This window comes from Monodon monoceros, unplaced genomic scaffold (genome assembly GCF_005190385.1).
Source record: "Monodon monoceros isolate NGI ecotype Baffin Bay Population unplaced genomic scaffold, NGI_Narwhal_1 Super_Scaffold_12, whole genome shotgun sequence".
In the NCBI taxonomy this organism is placed as follows: domain Eukaryota; kingdom Metazoa; phylum Chordata; class Mammalia; order Artiodactyla; family Monodontidae; genus Monodon; species Monodon monoceros.
The window spans coordinates 80,966,800-80,988,903 of NW_021703768.1; positions in this window are offsets into that span (position 1 = coordinate 80,966,800).

Consider the following 22,104-nt stretch of genomic DNA (forward strand, 5'->3'; position numbering starts at 1 on the left):
GATAAAAATTTAAAGATGTATTGTGCTGATACATATAAATGGAATCTATGAACATTTTATAGGTATATATAATGCACATATGTGTGTGTGTCTGCTATTCAATTTATTTTCATTATGTACTTTCCTGTTTCTCTTTTGTTTAGAAATAGAAAAGGAAAATTCTTGCCATGTAAATTTTTACATTCTAATAGGAAAATAAACTATTACTTGGTCAATGCCTACTGAAAATCATTCCTTAAAATCAGGCAAATTCTTTAAGAATGATATTATATATTGATATTATTTTCTGAGTAGATTAAAGTGATGAATGGTAGCTTGAGTTTTCCTCTGGCATACATAAAATATCCTAATACAATATCATTGAAAATATATATCTTTATGTACATTCATATTTTAAGTGATAATCTTCTCATATTAAACCAGTGATTATTGACAGGACATTCATCTTGGACAATCAGACGCATGTAATTTTCAGGTTCTATTTTAAAATTATTATTTAATAGTTCCTCTTAATTTAAAAATTTCATGGAGATAAATACAGTATTTTCTCTGAGGGATAATTCTGTGCAATTTTGTTGAATTGTAGGGCATGACAAATTAATTTTAAGCTAACATATGTCTGAGTTGATTAGCTTATACATTACATTTTAAACATTTTAATTAGCCATAAAATGCCAATAACTCATAGATTTCCTTAACTTTGAAATAATTTACACAGGTGACATTAAAAGACTATATTAAAGAGTGTTTATCTTTTTCATGAAACCAGTTTTGGGACACTTTGTTGTACAGTATCAATTTAAATCTTAAATAATTTAAGCAATAATTTAAATCTTAAATAATAATAAGCAATAATTTAAATCTTAAATTCTTATAGGAAGTTATGACAAATCTTAGCTGTTATATATTATTTAGCTTTCATCACACATATTGTCATCATATCCTTCCTTAGATTTGGTAACTGGCTTAAGTTTTAACTGGGATTAGGTGTTATCTGTACCAAGAGGATAATTGCTAAAATCGGCTCTTTTGGATCAGTTTCCATGAGCTGCTTTTTCCTCCTCTCACATGGAGGATCAGTTTATAGAGATAAGGATGACATTAGTGCTACTGAGTCATGGTCCTCCTTTGTGAAAATATAGCTTATTGTAAGTTTGCTATTTGTATATAAATGTATTGTGAGTTAGTGCTTACTTATTTGCATACACATCCATTTAAGGAATAAAAATTAATTGTAAAGCTGCATTAAATATAACCCTTTGTCATTTTTAACATTAATTTTCATTTTCTACAAAATATTTCTTTAAGAAAATTGAGATATTTACAGTAACAAAATCAGTCACTTTGAATATTACTGGATGGCACCAAAAAAGGTTTATTTAGATAAGTATATAATTTTAGTATACATGTATGAATACCTATCTAAATAATCCAAATTGAAATTTATTCATTTGAAGACCTTTAAATTGAACTAAATCGTCAGCCACTTGCCACATTATCTTCTTTTATCAATTCAAAAAATTTCTGAGGTTAAGTATTATTTTCTTTTAAGGAAACAAGAGTAGACAAATCAAGTGATTTGTCTCAGGGCCATGCAGGAAAGAAGTGGTAGAGGCAGAAATAGTTGTTCTAACTTCTAGCAGAGTTTTCAAAACAACCAGAACATCTATTATAGAAATGTCCCCAATGGCAAAAAATAAATAAATTTTCCAGTTTAAAATTACTACCACTTATACTATGCCATGAAAGCCGCTCTCATGAAAGTCAAAGAGGCATCTCTCAGTCTTCACTGTATGTCACCTTTTCTTGCACAGAACAGCCTTCCTCCTTGAGACACTCCTCTTGTCCTCCATATTGCAACTCTGGGTTTCCTTTGCTACTAAAGTCTTTAATCATCTTTCTCAGCTCCACCTTCACACACTGTAGTTTTTCTGCACAAAGACTTCGGTCATTTTCTCCTCTAATTCTGTAAGAAAAATGGTTTTGTGCTGACTTCTAATTTTCCTTCCATCGTCTTTCTAGCCTTGCTTTCTGATCCTTCCAGGTTAGGAGTGAGAAAAGAAAGACCTTGTCTCATATTGCCTGGAATGTGGCAGGATTTTGAAGATGCCATATTTCTTACCATTTCCTAAGTTTCTTTGGAGATAGCCCATGCTGGTGTTGCCATGGTTACTCATGGCAAATGTCTCTCTCTTTTGGCTGTTCACTCTGGACTTCATCCACAAACCTGGGCAACCAGTGATCTTCTACCTTTTACCTTCTCAGACTCCTTCCCTGTCCAGGAAGCCTTCATGCACAGGATATAAGACAATCCTATGCTGTTTCTCTCCTGTGTAGCCTGCATCTAATTCACAGGAAATGCTCAAGCAGCTTTGCTTCAGCCAAATCTGAAAATGGAGTAACTCCAAGGCCACAGCCTTTAGTCTGATGCCACAGGTTGCTTCATCCAGACTTTTGCTCCTTAGATTCCTCTGGCAGGACTCGGACACCAGCCCACCTCTATCCACCCTGAAAGATAAACATATTCAATCCTCCAAGTAATCAAGTAATTGGATGACAGCCATATTCTCTTGGATTCTGCCTAGGAGGCAGTGCTCTCTTCCCTTTTCCCTCAGTGGCCCGGGCTCACAGTTCTCTCTAAAGATATATTTTTTGAAAATGATCTCTCAGACTCCATTCTCCTCCCCCTTTAATACCCTTTGGAAGTGAGGAGTTTCTAGAGTTATTTTGTATCAAACAGTAGAATTTACTTTGGAATGTGGTTCCTCTGATATCTCCATTTTAGCAGTTGATTGTAATAAATGAAAAAAATCAATGAATAAAGGAAGTTTCTAAATTTATTTCTCAATTCTTCCTTTTATGAATGTTCTTTCAACCTTTCTGTTTGAGGCAATAAACTAAAGGATTTTCTGTTAGTGCTAATGATTTTCAGAATTTGCTAATTTCTTTAAATTTAGGACAAAAACTGCAGTAGAAAATTTGAGAGAGCTCATAGGGAGCAAGGTTTGAAGTGGGGGGTGTGTACAAGGAGTTACGAACCACCTATCAGAAATCCAGGAATCCTTAAGCTGACGTGGAAGAGTACAGAATTTATATTTATAGAGTTGCCCAGTTTTCACTTTTCACGATTAATACTTAACTAGTCTAGGGAATTCCCTGGCAGTCCAGTGGTTAGGACTCTGAGCTCTCACTGCAGGTGATCCAAGTTCGCTCCCTGATCAGGGAACTAAGACCCCACAAGCCACATGGTGTGGCCAAAAAATGTATACTTAACTAGTCTATGAGATAAAAATATTTCAAGAAAATTAAAAATATATATTTTTACGTTTCAATGAACAATTTTAAAGTCAATGTAAAAATTAATGAAGTATAACAGTTGTCCAGGGACCTATGGGAAATATGATTTGGTGAAGATTGTGCAAATAAAAAATCCGGTACTGTTTCAATCATTTGAGCTGAAAGAGTTTACCAGAGTTCTAATAATATCTGAAACATTTACATCTGATCTGAATCATTTTCAGTTCTGGTGTATAAAGCAGGGAAGCTAATGTGATATTGTAGGGGAAAAATCCACATAATGAGTGATCAAAGAGCCTAAAGGGTTCCTATTATATGTCTTAGATTTCATTTTACCTCTTATTTATGTGTAGCAGTGAGGTGTGAAAACTGTTCTTTGGTTGTTTTAAGTATCAGTAAACTGCATCACACCATACTTCTTTACAACTTAATGAAAGTAGGTGAGATTCACTTTACAATTAATCCCTACATATAAGTGAAAAAGGTATTATTCAATTGTAATTCTTGTTCAAGTGAAGTTTTCCAGTGAATGATTCATTAGTTCTTTCAAGTCTATTCAACAATACTTCTCTTTTGTAATATCTTTTTTGCATTGAAGAGCTTTCCAAGGCACTCCTTTTTTGTACAATTTATACTCAGTGAAGATTAAGTTATTGAATGAAATATACTTTCACTGGAGTGCTAGGTAGCCATTGATGACATATATAAGATCTAGCTTAGGGGCAATGTTACAATCTCACCCAATAGAGGACTAAATAAATGCATTTTTTAAATAAATGCAATTTATTAAAAACAGTTTTTAGTGTTGTTATTATTAAATATTTAAAGTTCTTTCTCATGCCCAACTGCCTAGAATTTAGAGAATTTTGGACTCTTTAGTCTAAAAGGGGTTAATTTATTTTTGTTGAATTATTGCGTGCTTGGTCCTAAGGAATAAAGGATTTCAATCTTCTGAAAACTGGTCGGTGTTATGGACTGCATGTTTGTGTCCCCCACCCCGCACCCTGCCCCTAACAACCCACCAATTCATATATTGAAGCCTTAGCCCCCAATGTGATTGTGTTTGAAGATGGAGGCTATGGGAGGTGGTTAGGTTTAGTGAGGTCATGAGGATGAACCCCCATGATGTCATTAGTTCCTGTAAAAGGAGAGAAGGAGGTTAGAGATGACTCTCTTTGCCATGTGAGGAAACAGCTGGAAGGTAGATAACTACAAGCCAGGAAGTGGGCTCTTACCAGACATTAGATCTGCTGGTGCCTTAATCTTGGATTTCCCAGCCTCCATAACTGTGAGAAAGAAATGTTTGTTGTTTAAGACACCCAGTCTCTGGTTTTTTTGTTACAGCAGCCCAAACTGACTGAGTCAGTTTCTTTTTACTTCCAAAGTTAGATTGCTTTCCCATCCTTCTGCTGTGTTGGCAAACATATTTAATTAAACGTTGAGATTCTGAGTAATAGCCAATCTGTATCATAATTTCTTTAAAAGAAATTTGAAGATGTCAGTTCAGGAGCAATACAGAGCAATATTAATGTTTTCTTTCCAAGACAATTTTCATTCACACAAAAAACTGTTCGAGATCATATGTTGAGCAGGTACTGCTTGTTCTGTGACTGAGATGCCCCCAAAAGGTTAAATTCTACCTTTAAATAGAATTATCTTTAACAGCAGTATTATTAATAATTCCATTACTGTTCTTATTTCATTTTCTTCTATTTTTCACAGTGTGGCTAAAATTATACATTGCATATTATCTTCTACAATGCTAACATAGTCATATAGCTTAGGACACAGATTTGCCAGCATCTGAAAGAGGGCTCTTTTGTAGTCATCTGAACTTAAAAGTATAATCAGAAATGTTTGTAAGACTTTAAAGTAATAATTAAATTTAACTGATGTTCTAGAATGACTGCCTTTTTCATCCCACAGCTCTGAGTCTTCTTGTGATTAGGCCTAAATTAGAACTACTTGGTGTAAGAGAATATTTTCCTTGTCAGAAAAGTGACCTTTTTTGTCAGGTGTCAAAAAAGTGAATCCTTTGTAAGAAGAATCAAAATTCTTTTCTTTTACTATACATATTTCTCAAGGTCCTTACAATTCTAAATTCTATAAAACACTATTAAGTGCTTTTGCTCAAAATATGTGGGATCCCATCTTTAAAAAGCTTGAAAACCATAATGACAAAAATATATATATTTGAGTCATCATAATTAATAGCAATTCATCAAGCAATTCATCGTAATTTGATGAACTTGCTGGACAAATAAAAAGTCTTTATAAACCAAGTCCAGTGAATAAGAAGAGCTGTCAGGCTGGAGAGAACTATTAGTGAGCCAAAGTGTGAAATGGAAATAAAAAGTTATTTTTCTCAGTTGCTCTGTGGACATGTTTTTTTGTTAATTTAGAATAAGAAATGTTACATTTTAAAATACTAAATCTTTTTTCACAAAGATCTTTAGAAATAAATATGAGCTCTCAGCTTTGTCAAAATGCATATTTATAGCAAACGTATTATCCTTCTTTTAGTGAGAATTATCCTTCTTTTAGGAGTAATTAATCATAATGAAGGACATATTGCCCCATAGGTTTCTCAGGAAGATATAGAAAACCCTGAACTTTTTCCTTAACTTCCAAAACATAAGCGTTGATGTAATTGGTCCATATCTTTGAATAGATCACCCCCAAAATTCAAACTCTACAATTATTCTCTAAATATTAATCTCTATTGTATACAACATACCAATTATGCTCTACATACTAATATATACAAATAATTTGGGGAGATTATAAAATACATTAAAATTCATTCTATTGATTTTTTAAAATAAACTCTTTCTAGGACTTCCTATTTTTGGTGGCATTTTCTTTTCTATTACAATTATTCGAGGACCTTCTTCACCACCTTCTTCTCCCATTCACAATGGTCACCTAAATATTTTACTTTTTCTCTCTTGCAGGTATGAGTACTCTTTTCTTTGCAGATAACTTGTTTCCATGCTCTATCCCAACCTTTTATCTTTTGTAGCTTTTATATTCTCTGTGTGGACTATTTACAGGTGGTAATGAAAATGCACAGCATGTAATGATTTGTGGTTTTGCTGAAATCCCAGGGTTAGGCTCTACTCCTAATGAGATCAAAGTGCCAAATAGTGACAAGGATAGAGACAAAAAGGATTGAGGAAGAGGATGAAATTTTTAAAAATAGAGGTTCTTAAATGTCATGCAGAACATTTTAGACTTGGTTTGATGGGAAATATAGAAATGATGAAAGCATGTAAAATAAAGGAAGCTGAACTTTTAATGTAATACGCATTTATATATGCTAACAGAGGAGAAGCATTACCCTTCAACCAGCCAGCCATACATTACTAAATGTCAGTTATCTTCTGTTTGGCTTTTGGATTTCCATGGGACTCTAATTCAGTGCATTTCAGGTGTTTGCCTGTCCCGCCTATGTTCTTCTGAACTAGCCCTGAAATGAGGAAACAAGTTCAGTGGGGCATTGTGTGATCTGCTGGTGTACTTCACTGCTTATGAATGATATTTTCATATGTAGTGCATCCCCACTCCACTTCTGCTGTAGAAACCACCTGACTGCTGGGTTTAAAAATGTTTTTAATTTGATTTTGCTATTAAGAGATTCCATCACCCATGTGATTTACATTTTTCATCAGTAAAGACTCTTGGGAACTCTTCATACTCCAGCAGTGAGAGAAGTAATGTTTGAACCTTTTTAGTAGTGACTATTATACGTGGCTTACAAATCAAGCAGAGAAGGTACTTTATTGCTACACATCTCTGTTGACATCACAGACATTATTTAAGGAACAAAGGAGAAATTCTAGTTTGCATGGTGTCACAGCTCACTAGTGAGGTGGTTCTTGGCCAGAGAAGGAAAGAGCCTATAGTCAGCAACTAACCAGGTGTCAGCATGAAGCTTGAGCCAGGACTGTGACTGAGAGGAAATCAGGAGCCAATTTAAAAAATGTGGGTTTTGTTGTTTTTCATTATATTGATCCTAATATTTTAAAAAATATTGCTTTTTAATTGCAAAAACTGCTAGTTTCTTACCTCTAAATAGCAATAATGAGGTTTTTTTTAATTGAAGTACAATGGACTTACAGTATTATATTAGTTTCAGGCATTCCACATAGTGATTCGATACTTTCATATTATGCACCATAAAAAGTTGTAATATTGTTGACTGTGTTCCCTTTGCTATACATTACATCCCTATGACTTATTTATTTTATAACTGGTAATTAGTACTTCTTAATTACCTTCACCTATTTTGCCTCTTTCTCCATCCCTCTCCCCTCTGGCAACCACTAGTGTGTTCTCTGTATCTGAGAGTCTGTTTCTGTTTTGTTATATTTACTCATTTTTTAGATTCCACAGCTAAGTGAAAACGTTATACAGTATTTATCTCTGTCTGACTTACCTCACTTAGCATAATACCCTCCAGGTCTATGTTATTGCAAATAGCAATATTTCAATTTTTTTTTATAGCTGAGTAATAGTCCACTGAATATATATACCACATCTTCCTTATCCATTCGTCTGTTGATGGACACATAGGTTGCTTCCATATCTTGGCTATTGAAAATATGCTGTAGTGAATGTTGAGGTGCATATATCTTTTCGAATTAGTGTTTTTATTTTCTTTGGACAAATACCCAGGAGTGGAATTGCTGAATCATATGGTCGTTCTATTTTTAATTTTTTGAGGACCCTCCATACTGTTTTCCATAGTGGCTGCGCCAGTTTACATTCCCACCAATAATACAGAAGTGTCCTCTTTTCTCCACATCCTCGCCAACACTTATTTATTGTCTTATGGATGGTAATCATTCCAACAGATGTGAGATGGTATCTCATTGTGGTTTTGATTTGCATTTCCCTGATGATAAGTGATGTTGAGCATCTTTTCATGCGCTTGTTGGCCAATGATGAGTCTTTAAAGGCCTCTTTACATGATTCTATATAATCATTTCTTAGGAGCTTTTTGCAAAATTGTCACTCAAATTAGAACTCCTTTACAATATCAAGACCCACCTTATTTAAAATTCCATATATTTCTTAGAACTTTGGATGAGTTCCTACTGCATGTAGCTGATTTGCTAGTTTGACTAGAGTATAACATATTCTTCTTCAATGTCAAATATATTTTGGGAATCCTTAGAGACTATGCCATGCTTGTTACAGTTTCAGGTGGGTTTATCATACCCCAAATTCTTTCATTATTTGTTTAATTTAATTGACTATGCTTACACTTCAAGTGATCTGTATATAACCCTGCTAAAAATACAATTTAAATTATACAACATTTCAAAATGGAAAATTAATAAACAACAGTAAAGATTTCAAAAGTCACATATTTCAAGGTCCTTTTTCCTCTTGTAAACTCCCTGAAAGTTAATAAAATTTTAAAAATGTATATTTCTAATGTATTTAATGGAATACAAATTTACTGGGAAATATAATTTTATAAGTCATTTTTAATGGTTTGACAAAAGACCATAAGGGAAATGAAATAGAGAAGTTTTTTACTCATAGGCCCTGGGGAGGTACATGGCATGCTTCAAGGGGTCACATGGGGAGGTCAAGGTAGAGTGCAGGTAGCAGAGTGTGGGAGGACCTGCCTTTATCAGGGTCTGGGGTGGAATGCTCTGGGGTTCCTGAGTAAAGTCCAGGTTGGTCAATTCAGACCAAAAAGAGCAGGGCTTTGGTAAACTCCGGGGTGGGTGGGTGGCAGGGAGTCTTACCTAAGGGGCACACAAGGGGATGGCCCTGGGAGGCATGAGAGATTGTTGCTCACAAGGGCTATTGGGGAAGTCATATCAGGAACTTACATTTGCTTGTGACTCTGTGGGCTGTTATCCAGGATATGCAATCACGGGAGGGGCTAGTGTCACATCAAGGACCTGCAGGCTACTTGGCTACACAAAATAGATGCTGACGCAGTGGTATCATGGAGTAGTTTAGCTACTTGACACACACACCCAGATCAGTACACGTCACACTGGAGCAAGTTGGATAAGGTTGGTGGAATGTATAAATGTCAATATATTGTTTGTGATATTATACTGCAGTTTTGCAAATTTCAGTGGTGGAAACTGGGTAAAGTATACACATGAGCACTTTGTATAACTTACAACTTTTGGTGAATCTACAATTGTCTCAAAAATTTTTCAATTAAAATGTAGAAAAAGATACATATTCATTAAAAAATACTTAGAAAATGCAAACAAACCAGAAGAGGAAAGTTGCCCCTGTGTAGATATCTGTGGTCTCTTTTTTTCTTATCTTCCTCAGGGCTCTATTTGAATTTTGTGTCATCATAGAGCACTATCCTGGCCACTCTACATAGAATGCAATAGTGCATGAATTACAATGCAGTAATCTTGTACTGCATAACCCAATCACTCACCACGTCTTTGTTCATTTCACTTATTATCCACTGACATAGTATTTCTGCATTTTTAAATTGGTTGTCTTCTTGTGTATCATTATGAAAAATCCAGGAGGATGAGGTCTTTTATTCATTCTTCTATTGCCAATTCTAATAAAGTGACTGACATTGTAGGAGTTTGATAAATATTTCTGTATGAGTTAAAAATGGAATCATTCTACACTTAACTGCTTTATTTGCTTGTCTATCATGTATTTAAAATTTTTATAGTAAGCCAGGTTGTACTTTGTGCTCATAATATAATGATAAAATCAAAGACTAGATTTCTACCTACTTCGAGACCTAACTCTATTTTTACTATTATATAATTTTCTAAAATAGCACTAAAATAGTTACTAAGTATTCTATTAAATGAATGAAATGCAATTTATCAAATATCTACATTTATACATCATTATGATTTTAAACTGTGGGCATTTATAAATAATATTGTGATGAATGAACTTGAAGTTAATATTATGTCTTTATGGGGTTTATTTCCTCAGGATAAATTCTGAAGTTCATATGTATAATGTCATTGGTTCAAATACTCAGATCCTATTAGAGCTAATGAGACTCTGATATACATTGTGTTTGGAGTGGAGACTTGGTAATACTCTAATTTAGTCATTTTTTCCCCTCTTTTACTTTCTTAGTAATGATCACCAACCTCAGTCTATTCTTGATTACTCACAGTTGGCTTTCCTTATGCCTGGATCCTGCACACAAATGTTACTAACACACAACTCAAATTTCTGACAAAATTATCCACTGCTATGCAGAGCCTTACAAATAATAAACATTTTGGTTTATTTTAGTTCATTTGCCCACCGACTGGTTAATATCTGAAAATAATTAACTTTTTTTTCTTGTATGTCTGTGAATTCTCTTTACTTATAGAATTTATAATCCACGCCTCTTCATTAAGTACTTTTAAGTTTTCAATTTGTTGTTCGTTAGAATTGTCCAAAAGATTATAATTACCCAGTCTTAACCTGTGTCCAGAGATATAGCAGTAATCCACATAGTTTGAAAAGACTGCAAGCAGGGAGTGAGAATACTAGAAATAAGTGGGGAACAGATTTCCAAGTCTTGGGGCAGCTTATTAGCATCAATATGTTACTATTTATTTATATTCCTGCATTTGAATTTTTTCAATACAAGCTATAAGGATAATGGTACTTTGGGCCTCCTCTATTTAGGTTTGTGATTTTGAAAATGTCCCAGGGCTGCCATCACAGTTCACTGGATACTGAAGAACTAAAAAATGGTTAGTTTTTTTGAGGATGGTGAATACTGGCACTTGTGTTACCCTTTCCTATTCTAAATCATTGCTAAAAATAACATCACATCACTTTCCCAGTGAACACAGGTATAACATTAGAGCTGTTCCCCACAATTGTTACACTTCTACCAGAGTGGGTGTTTGACTTGAAACTTATTTTCCACTTCTTTTCTGGCTGAAAGTTAGTTGATGATCTTGACTACATGACAACTAAATATTGTGTCTGATGAAGTTTTCATTATCAATAAAGTCTATCCCAGGTGAGATCATTGTACTGTGGTCTGATCAAACAATATTAACTGAGAAAAAGGAATTGTATACTATTTTAAACACTATGTAATTATCATAGCCCCTTTATGACTTGTGGGAAGTATTTCCATATCCAGTGTATTGTAATGGAGGAAATTATAAAACTGGAATTGAAATGGACCTCATACATTACCTAGTCCAACCTCTTTAGTTTTTATTTGGGGAAACAGAGGCTTAGAGAAGTTCAGTGACTTGTCCAAAGGTACACAGCTGCTGAGTGGCAGAGGCAAGTTCACCAGTGTATCACCAGTATGACAACCCTGGTGGTACCTAATAGCATTAAGAAAGCATCGTCTGTATATAGTGACTGTATAATTCTTGTATTAGAAAATTGCACTTACAGATTATGACACACACATTTAAACTGAAAGCCTGTATTAAACTTATTTTAGAACAAATTGAATGCATCTGGAAATATGGGTTCTGTTCAGACCTTCAAAGGTATTAGACATGAGTACAATGAATGCTGAGTTTAACATCAATTTCTCAGAATGAAATGGAAGATTATTCTTTCTTAACATGCTACACATCTGAAGTGGCTCAAGTTTAGATGAGCACTCATTAGCTTAATTCATAATTATTTTAAGGAGTTCATCACCACTCATTTTTTTTTCACACAGTTCCTAATTTGTAGCAGTCATCCTCATGGTTTTGTTCATATGACACATCTTAAGATATTTCTTAGAATTCAATAAGTGTTTGTGAAGCTCTATAATGATTTAAAAACTATGTGTCAGTGTGTAATTAACACTAGTCAGATATGTCTTAGTCTGAGGAACTTCAATTTAAGAAGATAGCAGAGTGTAAGTAGTGAGGAAAAAAGAGCATTTTCCTCATCACAGCATGTACTTTCCTGCATTAAAATACATCCCCACATTGCAATGAAATGTCTCATCTACAAGTGTTGACATACTTAGTGAAAAAATAAATTGCAAATATCTTAAAATTACTAAAATACAAAACATTAGAAAAATCAATGAAAAACATAAAAGGTATGTGACCAGTCCATTTTTTTTCTTTTGTAACTGTATACAAAATGCAAATTTTTGATCAGGATAGAAACCTAATATAATGTTGAATTCTAAATGTCCAGCCTCTAAAATATACCTAAAATTTGTCTCCTTTTTTCCATCTTCATTGCCAACATTACCTCATACATTTCCTGATACAATAACTTTTAAGTGACCTTCCTTTCTCCAAGATTATCCCCCCACTCAGGCATCTTAATTCCCTCTTCTCTTGGCATGCAGACTCATTTTTATCTGTCTTTAAACAGAAAACAAACAAAACCCCCAAAACAAAAAACTGGAAACCCAAGAGACACAAGGAACGGGGAGGTGCTGGACATGCTCATTACATTGATTTGGGTGATGGGATCATGGGTGTTTGCATATGTCCAAACTCACCAAATTATACAGAAGAAATATGTACAGTTCTTTGTGAAAAAGCAACCAACCAAACAAAAACAAAAAACAACTATCCCTGGATCCCCATCGTCCTAAGAGTAAAATCCAGAATCTGCGATGGACTGCTCACAGGGTCCTATGTTAAGAAGCCGCCATTTTCTTCTCTGATTTCATCTAGTGCCCATTTCCCCTTCTTCATCGTGCTCCAGCCACGCTGGCTTTCATTTTGTTTCTTGAAAATGCCAAGTCCTTTCCCATCCTATGAACTTTGTATTGATATTCCCCAAGACTTTTTGGGGACAGGTGTCTTCTCATAATTCATATGGTACCTCCTCAGAGAGGCCTCGCTGATCATTCTATGTGAAGTCATTTGCATAGTATCTCACTTTTTCTTTAAGCTATGTATCTTAAATGGAAATCACGTTAGAGAATTACTTGTCGATTGTTAGTTGCCACAATTAAGGCCCATAAAGCTAGGATTTTTTATGCTGTATTTACTACTGCATTCTCATTATCTGTATCAGTGCTTAGAACATATTAGACACATAGGTGTACACTATCTCCCAGCCCTTGAGTTTTATACATCTGCCCTATGAAGTAAATCTATATAGGAATAGTGAAGTGGTAAGCTTTAGAAATGGAATTGAAAGTAATTGTTTTAACATCCCACGTGACCTTTAATAAATTTTCAAAATTGTTGATTACAGAGAGGTGATGAAGTATTGATATAAACATTGATAATATCAAAAAAGTTACTCTACCTCCCTCTTTTATTTTCATCATCAACATATGGTACAGGCAAATGAGCTTTTGGAACTTACATTTATAAGAGGCATGATGATAGAGAAAGGTCAGCTCTATCAACTGACTAGGTCGAAAAGGAAAAACAAATTAAAAAAAAGAAAATGTTTGAAAATTCTCTCCCTTATGACTCTGGCAGTATTTTTTTCTCTTAATAATTCTTCAGTTGCATATTTTTTGTTTGTCAGAGATATTCTGTGAGTCATTGTGCATACTTAGGAGACAGTTTGACTCAAGGGATTCATGAAATAAAGAGTCATACAATTAGATAATCGGAAATCACTTTTAATTGCATATTTGCACTAAACCAAAATAGTACTCTTCAAAGGAAAATTATCCCAGCTTTCAAACAATGATTCTTTTGTATTTTGTATTATAGTTACTAAATTGTTAGGACAAGGCCCTCTCCCACGCACAAAACATTACATAATCAATCTGCTGCTCTTTTATCTGCTTTCCCCACTGACAGAGTAATCTTTATCAGAGGGTACAATTTCATAGTTATATTGAAGCTTTCTAAAATGATCAAATTCATGCATGAATTAATTAAATATTATTTTAGAAGTAATATTTTTATTGTTTTGGATAAAAATGTATTGATTGAATCCAAATGGGCATAGTATTTAGCAGGTGACATAAACACCATGACCATGAAAAGTTTGCAAGTTTTTGAAGACTTCATCATAATTTTAAGGTTGAAAACAATTTCATGAATGTCTATAGTAGAGAGAAATGTATGTATCAAGGCATTATATATTATCCAAATACTTGTCTAAGTATTTCATAAGAGAGGACTTTGAAAGTGTTTTTTTATTGGTTTTATTATTTGATTAATTATTCTGGTCTTAAATTGTTTAATATTTTAGGTTTTCAGTTTATATTTCTGGCCAAGATCAGTTAATGGCAAAGCTGTTTTGGGTGCCTGCTAAGCACAAGAAACTGTGTTAGAAAAAAAGTTATTATGACACACTTTTCTCTCATGATAAAACAGAGGTTATATGTAAACATGTAGTGAGAGGGGAGAATCACAAGTGAAAATTTTAAAATGGTAATACAGGACTTCCCTGGTGGTGCAGTGGTTAAGAATCTGCCTGCCAAGGAGGGGACACGGGTTTGAGCCCTTGTCTGGGATGATCCCACATGCCGCGGAGCACCTAAGCCCATGAGCCACAACTACTGAGCCCATGTGCCACAACTACTGAAGCATGCATGCTTAGATTCCATGCGCCACAACAAGAGAAGCCAATGCAATGAGAAGCCCACGCACCGCAACGAAGAGTAGCCCTCACTCGTCACAACTAGAGAAAGCCCTCATGCAGCAACAAAGACCCCACGCAGCCAAAAATAAATAAATAAATTTATTAAAAAATTAAAAAATAATAAATAAATAAAATGGTAATACAAATTCTCAAAAATTACAGAATGTCATAAAAATAGATAATGGTGGGTACTAGTAATGGAGACCTCTTAAGATGACCAGGAGGGTCTTTCTGAGAAGTTGAAATTAAAGGTGAAGCCTGCATTACAAGAAGAAGTCAGCCTACTGTATAGTACAGGGAACTACATTCAATGTCCTGTGATAAACCATAATGGAAAAGAATATAAAAAAGAATGTATATATATATATATATATATATATATGTATAACTGAATCACTTTGCTGTGCAGCAGAAATTAATACAACATTCTAAATTAACTATACTTCAAAAAAAGAAAAAAAAGTCAACCATGTCTACATCTAAGCAAAAAGCATTGCAGGCAGAGGAACCAACCTTTCAAAGACCCTAAGACATGACACCATTGTGCAGATTCAAGGAACTAAAAACTAGGGTGGCAGGACCATCGTGAGTGAAAGGGAGAGCATGATGGGTGAAGTTGTGTAAGTTAGCAGAGCCTACAGAGACCTGTTGACAATTGTAATATATTGTATTTTATATGAAGGGCAGTTAAATTATTTAAAACATGGGATCTACATAATCTAATTTTCTTTTTGTAATTATAGTCTGAGTGTTCTGTGGAGAATGAATTTGAATGAAAGGAAAGGAGGAGATGAGGAGATCACTTAGAACGACACCATGGTCTTCTACACAAAATATCAGAGTGACGTGGTCTAGGATGTGGCAGTGGATATAGAGAAAAGTGAACTGAGTCTACACCCCTTTGGTAAACATGACTTGATGGAAGTTGGGGATAGAAAAAAAGGATAACTGTTGGGAAAGGCAGTGGTGTGTAGCCTTTCTGTTCCCACTCAGCCACATAAAAATGGGTCTTGGTCTTGGGATTGGAACACTTCCTTACCAAGAGATAAAGAGCCCACTGCGCTTGTGCCAGGCTTATCACCTTGTGTGGGAACATCTTTCCTTGTTTCAGGCTCAGTGATTGCTCTTAGATTGTCTCTTAAAGTGTGTACATCATATGGCCCACAGCCAACCCCACTGTTACATCTGTCCTCCAAGGACAAGGGGCCAGGGTGCTTTCTACTGTGGCACAAGAGGGGTACATATGGGCAGATTGTCCTGTGACCACTGCCTGGAGAGACCCACTGGCCATGGGAGACAAATGCCTACTACAGAAGCTGATCTTGCTCTCTCTCCTCTATGTGAGTAAGGTGTTATTACACAGTATTTGACTGTGTTGTGTTTTCCTTGGCAACTTCTTTACCAAGTTACAGTGGGGAGAAGTATTTAGAGTCCTCCCCTGGGATTGTAACCAGCGCACAGTACTCTCCTCTTTGATGACCAGTGTATGGTAATCTGCTCTACAGTAACTTGAATATTTTTAAACTTGAGCAACTGAAAGATTAGAAGGGTACAATTTGGGGTTAGGGAAAACCAAGAGTTTAGATTTCAACATGTTGAGCTTAAGTATACAAGTGTATATACCTGAGAGAAGAAATTGGAAAAATATGACATTCATGAGTAAGCCAACAGTTTTTAATGTCATGAGAATGAGATTATCTACAGAGATAGTAAAGAGAGAGAAAATGGGGCCAGGACCAAATCCCAAGAAATGACAACATTTTAAGGTCTGGCTAACATGCAGAAATTAGCAAAAAAAGAGTGTGAAGGAGAAGGCAGAGAATTGGGTGGGAAATTAAAATTATGTGCTGTCACAGAACCATAGAGGAAAGCAATTTACCAAGCAGTAAGTCCCCTGTTTCAATGCTACATTGTTAAATAAATGTATATATACTGGCTTTGAAGAAATGAACGTTGTTAATAATCTCGGCTGAATTGGATCCATTGAAGTGGTTGGTGGATGGGGGTGAGAGGTTGAGTGGAATTGGATCCATTGAAGTGGTTGGTGGATGGGGGTGGGTGAGAATCAGGTTGAGTGGTGGGAGGAGTGATATGATGTCAGGAAGTAGAGGTGCAATTTTCTATATAAGTTTATGGAGAACTTTTGCTGGTGAGGAATTTGAAGTCAAGAGAGGCTAAAATTATTTAATCTGGGAAACAAAAGAGCAGCTTCATATGTAGATGAGAATAATCTAATAGGGAGATATTGATAAGTCAAGAGAAAAAAGGAGAGACTGAGAAAATAAAATCCTTTACTGAGTGCGATGGAGGAAAAGATTTACCTATGATAGAAAAAAAATTTGGTTCATTAGAAGGGAAGAAGTGGAAACTAAAATTAGACACTGGAAGGTTTGCAGATTTTGTCATGGGGAGATGAATGAGCAAAGCAAAAAAGTTTTTTTCTCAAAAATGTGAAAGCAGGGCTTCCCTGGTGGCGCAGTGGTTGAGAGTCCGCCTGCCAATGCGGGGGACGCGGGTTCGTGCCCCGGTCCGGGAGGATCCCATATGCCGCGGAGCGGCTGGTCCCGTGAGCCATGGCCGCTGAGCCTGTGCTCCGCAGCGGGAGAGGCCACAGCAGTGAGAGGCCCGCGTACCGGAAAAAAAAAAAAAAAAAAAGTGAAAGCAAAGTCAGTGACAGAAAGTATGTAGGTACATTCAGAGAATGTAGGAGAGAACTCTCTAGGAGAGCTAGGAGAGAGCTCATGAAATAAATTTGAACTTATCATGACAGTCATTGTATAATGCCCAATTTCATGATATTCTCTAATGGTATTTGGCTGCATGGCTTGTTAGCAATCTTGACCTAGCTATATTCACCAAAGTGGATGGTAGATGGGGCATACAGGTGTAGGCATGGAGAACTTGGATGGCTAAATTCATTCAGCTGTTCCAACTGTTTCATGGTTGGACCATAGTAGTTTGGTGGATACAAAACTTTTAGCAATCTAAGTACAGTTGTCTATGCTATTGCTATGGTGTGAATGTCTGTGGCCATGTTGAAATCCTAATAATCAGTGTGATGGTATTAGGAGGTGGGGCTTTTGGGAGGTGATTACTGCATGATAGCAGAGCCCTCATCAGTGAGATTAATGCCCTTATGAAAGAAGATCCAGAAAGCTCTCTTGCCCTCTTTTACCATGTAAGGGTACTATGAGAAGTCTGTGGCTCAAAAGGAGGGCCCTTCCTCACCCAAACATGCTGGTACCCCCACTTCAAACTTCCAGCCTCCAGCTATATAAGCTACCCAGTCTTTAGTATTTTGTTAGAGCAGCCCACACAGACTAAGACAACTCCCATGAGCTACTTGGGATATTTAAACTGTGTGCCTCCAAAATTATTAACTGTCTGAAAAAAAATCAATGCATTTTAAATAGCCCTGCTTCTACTTCTTCCTTCTGCAATCATCTCCTGCCTTCCCTCACAGAATATCTGTGAGTTCAAGGTAGAAAAGCATATATATATACATATATAGGTATATATATAAAATAGAGAGAGATATAGAGATACATTGTATATATAGAAGGAGAGGGAGAGGGAAGAGGAAAAGGGTCCAAGGTATAACCTTAAATAAATAATTGAAAATATATAAATCTTAGGATCCATCTAAAACCTAGGGTGATCCTTGAATGATTAAACAATGGGAAACTGCTGAATCATCCAGACATCACAGATGCAAGTGCAAAGTGCTTAAGTTTTGTTTTTTGATGATACTTTTTTGTGTCCTTTTACTTATCATCTGTATCTCTTCATCAAAGTTTTCTCCAAGTTCTGGCATGCTATATTAATCAACCCTCTAAATAACTGATTAGAATTTTGCAGTCTTCAATAATCACTTTGTTGCCGGTTTCTTGTTTTTATTTTGACAATTGTGATTTTTATCTGAATGTGTTCTTTGCTGATGCCAGGTGGCTCCCATTGCATAGATTCAATGTGTGCACATATTTGAGAACACAAATGGGATCCTTTCTCCCTGAGATTCTTCTTCTTCCTTTGGGTACTGTTCCTTGATAGAGGAATGCTGACTGGTGGCCTTTCTCAGTGACAGTCTTAGGAACACTGTGACAGTGCCTCCATTGTGAGAATTTCATCACCTCTGGTGAATGGCAGCTGGGAACACATTCTGAATCCTCACATATGGGATAGCGGACAAGTTAAAAAGTGCTTAAATTCATCCAAGTTCTTGAGTTTCCCCTATTTATGTTCTCCCTTAGACCTTGCTTCTCTCTGCTTGAAAATTTTGAGTTATGTTGGAAAATGCACTTAAATTATAGTTTGGCCCATTCCCTGATCCTACTGAACCGGGCGCATGCTTGTTCTCTCAACCTGGTCCTATCGGAACTTTATCTTCTAGAAAGATAAGTAATCTGTACTTAATGCAATCATTGTCTTTCTCATAAATTGTTAGGTAAAGAGAAATGGAATTAATGTTGCTTTTGCTTTTATCTATAGGTTTCCTTTCTTCTGATATCTTTGAAAAGATCGGAACTACTTTTTAAAATTTGGCTGCTAAAAAAACCAACAAAGTTTTTCTAGATGATACTAACACACATGAAGTATAGATTAGATGAGGTAATGATATCATGCTCTTCTTAACCAGGAATGATATATTTGCAGCACTGAATCTTGCTGAATGTCATATGTAAAAAAGAACATTGTCAAAGTAGGCTATATAGAAGTTGGTGTTTGGAACAGTTAAAGATCAGGCTGTCATTACTTGTGAAGAATTGGTTAAGAAAGTAGGAAGAACTGAGCTAGTTATTTGAGCATGTGATAGGAATAAGAACTAGGATGAGAAGCTGAAATTACTTGAGCAGAATTTGTCTTAATAGATGAAATCACACAATAAACATTGGAACTCCTCAACATTAAGAATGGGCTCTCTCAGAATGCTGAGATATTTGTGCTGGTGGGGGCATTGAATCTAGGGCTGTATGTGCATTTGTCAAGGGTGATGTGGAAATAATTCTTTCACTAGAGAGGTGGTTGGATTGATGTTCCTTCCAAATCTAATGATCTCTAATTTTGTGAGGGTCAAAATGAAAATACTATCTCTTAAGGATAATCTGATATTTATGAAATATTTCTTCAATATTTGCTATTGTAAACATAAAAGCAATAGATTGTACCCAGAACAATATAAGATTGCAAACATGTAAACTATTAGAAGAAACAATTAATATAAAAAGAAAAAATAGATCATATAATAAATGATAAAATAGAAAAGAATCACAAAAACATTAAGGATAATATAGCATCAGTTGACAAAACAAAGAACAATCTCATTCAAATCAGTATGTATAAAAGGAGTAAAAGCAGCCACATTGATAGAGATAAAGCAAAACTCAACTACATATTATTTGCAAGCAACATGTCTATAGTAAAATAAGAAAATCAAAGAGCAAAACTAAATAACTAAAAAGTAGACAAGAAAAATGCAAATTCAAGGAAATTAGGGGTCATATTCTTAATAATGGATTAAACTGAATTAAGAGCAAAAGTTTAAAAGGAACAATGATAACAGTACATTATATAAACCCAAATGATGATGTATCTATCATGTATATTTGTGCTCCAAATAATATCATATTATTCGTTCACTTACTGAGCATCTTTTATATATCAGCCAATCTTCTAGGCTTCCAGATTACAAATAAACAAATAAAAAATAAACAAAATAAAGAAACAAAAAAAACCCTTTCTTTTTCTTCATGTAGCTGATATCCTTACTGGTGAAATAGAAAATAATCATGGGTAATTAATAGTGTTATGAAGAAAATCTAAAGCTGAAGAAGGCAGCAAAACAATAATATGAGAAGACTTTAATTCACTTCTTTCAATAAATGACAATTTAAATAGACAAAAAGTAAGTAATAATATAAAAGATGAATAACAACAAGGTAGAACTCATTTTTAACATATTGAATTCTATATTCTGAAGGCAGAGAATAAAACATTTTTACCCCCAAACGTTCAAGGAACAGACACAAAACTTGATCGTAATTTAGGAAAATATCAATTTTAAACATGGAAATAGTATAAAAAGTATTTTCTGTTTCTGAAGTGAAAATGATTGAAATTAACTCTAAGTTAGGAAAAAAAATATTCCTTGAAACAAAGAATCAAAATTTCAGTATACACAAAAATTTTGTTTTAGAATCTCCAGATGAAATAAAATTTATAAAGATAAAGATATTAATGGAAATGGAAATACTACTATTTTAAAGGCCTAGAAGATTCCATTTAAGCAGTAGTAAGAATGAAAATAAATGAATTTAGAATTCAACATAAGTGTTATAAAAAAGAAACAATCAGTTTAGGGAGAGCCTGAGGACAAAAAGATATGGCAAAGATCAAATGGAAATTAATAGGCTAGAATTAAAATGGCAGGATCAGTAAATCAATATAAAATTGGTTCTTTAACTGAAATGTGAGCTCAGAAAACAAGGAAAAAATGTATAAATCATAAATATTAGAACATAGTAAGTGAGAATATGAAAACAATCACAAATACAAGCAACTAACACAATTTACATTTTTACCACCATTTAGAATTGTTTTGCAGGCACTAAGCAATCCAATTAAAGAAGGAAAATAGATCAAAATGATAAAAATTGCAATGAAGAAATTAATGCCATCATTATTTGGAGATAATATGTTATCACACCTGGAAATCTAAAAGGCATTACCTAAACAACTAGTAATTCAAAAATTTGCTTGAGGACAGTATTTACTCATTGATAAATCTGAGATAAAATAGTGCCATAAGTTCTTGGTTTAAATTTTCCCTATCTTTTGCTAAATAAGGACAAATGAAGTCAGAAGGCAACAACAGATACTGAATCCCTAAGACTAACAAGCCCCTGTGAGGAAGATTGGAACTTATTCTTTATCTTTCACAGTACACAAGGAGAAATAGGTGGTTACCACAAAAGCAGCTAAGAAGAAATCAGTTAAAATTTTAACAAATTCTTAGAGGCCAAATACAGGCTGGCATATTAATGTGGGATTTCTAGAGTTCCCAGTCACAAGGGAAGTTGACATTCACTTGCAAGCACTTTTCCAAGAGCCATTTTTGTGTGTGGAAGAGACAAGTAAGCAAGGTCATGGATATGCAGCCTATACAGTCACATAGGCCTCACATTTAGAAGAGCTCTGCATCTAGTTTAATGCTCTGCTGTCACCCTCTTGAAATTATTAATAGTTTTTGAACAAGGGGCCCCTAGGTGTTTAGTTTGCACTGGGAGTCACAAATTACATACC